This window comes from Bombus pascuorum, chromosome 14, assembly GCF_905332965.1.
Source record: "Bombus pascuorum chromosome 14, iyBomPasc1.1, whole genome shotgun sequence".
In the NCBI taxonomy this organism is placed as follows: domain Eukaryota; kingdom Metazoa; phylum Arthropoda; class Insecta; order Hymenoptera; family Apidae; genus Bombus; species Bombus pascuorum.
Genome location: NC_083501.1, coordinates 6,507,695 through 6,512,047, shown reverse-complemented (window position 1 = coordinate 6,512,047; position 4,353 = coordinate 6,507,695).

The following is a 4,353-nucleotide window of genomic DNA, read 5'->3' as shown; positions in this document are numbered from 1 at the left end:
GCGATTAATTATTTTCCGCTGTTTTATATACAGAACTCGGTTTCTTTGTTCACGTGGCAGAATCGATCTGCTTGATCAATACGAACAAAGAAAGCGCAGGTAGGTTTTTCCTAGCCATCGTAAAGGCGAGGAATATAAAATATTTCTTTTATATTAGAACTTTTAATTTGATTAGATGCGGCCCTTTTTATCGAGATTCAACTAGTAATTTCTGTAAGAGCCACCGTAACAAATTTATTCGATGAAAAGCCACTCTCAGGAGCCCGTAGCGTTGCACGCTGTGAAATTTATTAGTTTTAGAACCGATAGGAGATTCTCTATTGTATCGTCGATAAGCTTTTTGACAGAATTGGTTGCTCTCGAGAATATTGCCACTATAAACAAGAAACGCGATCAATTTTTAATAGCCATGGATTTTTATTATGTCAGGAGGGAATTATTGGCCGTTAAATGAAGTTAAATGAGTTTCTTATTGTTTCCCTCTGACCGAGCAAACAACTTAAAACGAAGTTTTTTTCTGTAAATACGTGAGAACTATCTTAAAGGCCGGCCGAATTTCAAGTGGCCTGAACGCGAACTGAAAATAAGTGGGTCGAATCGCAATTCCACTCGGCTAGTAGGTTTTTTTTTCACGGGCTGGCAGACGGATCGATCTTCGTCTTGCCGAGATCTGCGTCGAAATCGGTTTTCCTAACTGGGAGTTACCGCGAACGCCGATAATTGATTTTACAAGTTTCAGTTGGCAAAGCCTTTTCTGTCTGTTTGTAAATCGTCGGCTCCGGAGTGCAAGCAATAGATCGCGAAATCACGAAACTTTCGCCTGGCACACGAAGCCCATATCGACCGAACGTTTCTCCAACTGTATAGATAGGAACGTACGTAATATTTGTTTTGCCGCGATTCAAGAGTTGCTTAGAACTCGCTGCTATGATTGATCGCTATTGTTTGAAAACCGTAATTCAGATTAAATACGAGTCGATCCAAGTATGAAGAACTGTTAGAATAATCGAGGCGTTCAGAAACCACGCTGATCAGCTCCACGAAATTCAAACGTAGAAGATGACACTTCGTTAAATAACTTTTGTCGCGTTTCGATTGTTTGCTGAGATGTAATGCAAGTGATTATTTCATTTCTTCTATCAAAGAGTCTTTTGATTGATAGAAATGTCGACGTTGTTGATGCGGCTGAAGGATCACATTATTATAGGACAGGATATTTATTTCATGTACTTCGCATGATTGTTAGCTGTTCAAATCTCTTCGTGTCAACGTGGAGCTCGGTCATAAAATCTCCAAAATCGGCTATTCGAATTTGGTGCGCTTTATCGGGATGTGATTTACGATAATCAACGATAATCAAGAATAACGTGGACTAAAATGGTATATATTACTTTGCGATAGTAAATTCTAATTTCGCGGCTATTTCGCACGCGTGAGAAATGCGACAGAGAAAACATAAATTATCGGTGACGATCGTTGGCAAGGAGTTGTACACGTGCTCGTCTTACGCGGCTAGAAAACTTCTCGTTCACGTCACGGAACGTACCCGGTGAATTTAAATTTCGACACGGCCCTGATTCTGATTCTCATCTCTGCTCGTTGGCTTCACGTTCGTCCATTTGTCTTCGTATCCACGTTTGTGCCTCTACCACCATTTTTATCGAGTTTGCTGGTGCAACCGGAATTCAAGTAGATACGAGCTCGCGGCTCGAGATCGCGCGGAATACCGTTCAATTGAATTTCAGTTAGAAGGGAGCTGCGTGTTGCACGATCGATGTCGTTCATCGTTCGCAGCTAGCGCCGTTAACTTTTCCTGATTCGACTAATTTTCAAGGAAATCAGAGATTACTTTCCAATGATATTCTATTATTCTTCTTCGTATCTCTCTATTTCCGAGTAAGTTTGTTATCGCCTTCTCTTCAATCTACGAAGCTCCATTTTACTCATCTAATTGTTTTCAGTGCTCTACATAAAGATTTTCAAATTTACTGCATCCTTTCTCTTCTGTCGAATAACATCTGAGTTAAATCAACTCGATTTGACTTAATTAAATATAAGTAAAATAAATTAAAGGATAATATGGTTCGACGAGAAGGAAAGTTCACTGATTTGCCCATATCCAATTCCGTATCGAGCCGCGGAGAACATGGAATAGCTTGGTCAATTGCATCAAGACTTATTCAATGATCTTCACGATACAAGATCGTCTCTCTTTACAGAGACTGCATCTTTGTTCGATCTTTTATCAATAAATCTTCTTAGTGTCAGGAAATATGCAGAAAATACTTCAGTCGCGTGTTTCATCCCCAATATTCGCCTATCTGTTCGTTATTTATTGTACGTAGAATTCGAATTCGATGAAATCCTGCGATATCGGGAATTTCAGGAAAAATATAATGAACGAAACAACGAATCGCTGATAAACGGGGTGAGAAAGCAAAGCGACTCAAAGAGTGAGATAGCTGCATGGATCGCAACAATTTGCAAGCTATCAAACTGTTGAATCGATACGATCCGATACCTGTATGACAGCTGCTATTGAGAGCGTTGATGACTAGAAGCTTAGTAAAGCGCGCTTTTGTCACTGAATGGGTATTTTATCATGGAAAATCGTGATTAAGCGTCGGGATTGTAATATCGATCGATCGACCCTTTTGGTTCGGCGTTCGTTTCCTCAAATTTGATATTTCCCCAGCCAGAGGGAATAACAGTTATACGGATATAAAAATAAAAAAGGTCACGAAACTTTGGATGTGGTCGAGCTTTTTCTGGCGACGGCCAGCAAGTTGGATAGCCGAGAGTGTAATGACGAAAGAAGGAATGATGTAACAGGAATTTCATCAGGCAAAACGTTACAAACATCAGCCTGTGTTATTCAGCCACCACCACGAAAAACACTCGCACGATTTTGCTAAAGTTACATTAACCTCGATGCATTCGAGACGCGAGTTATTCACGGCATTTCGAGTAACGCGGTACATTCTCCAATTAATTTATCTCGCTGGAATACGAATTTCCCCGTTACATCCGGCAGGTTGAGGCTGATGAACAAACATCCGTTAAAAAGAAACAATATACGTGTTTCGGAATGTTGCAATTCGTGTTTACCTCTTGACATAACGCAATGGCGATCAATTCAGATTAAACGACTTAAAAAATAATTACTTCTTTATTTTGAAAATTTTCTGTATATCTACATCAGATGTTGGATCGTTCGGAAAGACTGTATTATTCTTTATGGTTGATAGATTTTATGTCTTCGACGAGATTGCAAGGAAATTGTTTATTGCGTCGTTCTGATAAATAATAAAGCGTTGAGTTCTTAGTGAGGCAATATTTACATCTTAAACAAATGATACTTTTAGCTTTTCATAGGAAATGAATTGTAATGTTTAACAGAATTTAACATAAAAAACGACAGTAAAATAGATGTTAGTGATAAAAATTACTGTAATAAGGAGTACTAATTAAAAACATATGCGAATGAACTGACGGGTATTAAAAAGTGACTATGGAATATATGCAATTTCAAGGTTCCTACATTGTTGTTGAACGACGTGGTATATTTTTCTGAAACGATCACAGGCATTTTTGTAGGTCAAAAATATCGATCGGTGAATTATTTTGCGAAAAAGGGTCAAGAACTTCGGGATATTTACAGGCGGTAGAATTTCTTTATTTTTAAAAAGATTCAAAATGAAATTCGTGGGCCTACGTGTTTCGTCATCGCGTCTCGATGCACGCGACAGCTCGAGTTTTCGTGCATCACGAAATTTGCTGGAAAATCCTGTTGCCACGTTGGTGTATGAATAATACATGGATGTTTTATCGAAACAACGACAAGAGATGGAACGAGTGTTACTTTAGATACGATCAAGTCAGCTCGTTCAACGAGAGCAAAGAAAATGGTTATTGTTTAATTAAAAGGATTTCCATTTTCTGATCGCAAACACATTTCAATGTTTGTAACAGTAGAAACGAGAAGGGGATTACGAAACAGAAAGACAGCTTGTTTCTTGGAAATATGAAAAGGGTATTTGATGCGCGGATATAGCGAATGGATGGCTTCGATTGATTCGAATAAAACCACATAATTCTCGTTCGCTGTACACTAGAAATCTCATCAAAAGCGAACCTTCTATAGCGATACCAAAGCCATGCTTTTCCGACTAAATTTAATACGTCTGAATTAAAAAATGTGACACGCGGTTGATTTTTCGTTCTGGAAATATAAATAATGCGTGTGTTATAAAAAATAATAATGGATGAAATGCGATGAAAGGGAAGTGCATGTGTGCATATCAGTTAGCAAACACGTTCGATTTTAATTAAAATACTGGTTAATAAAAATAG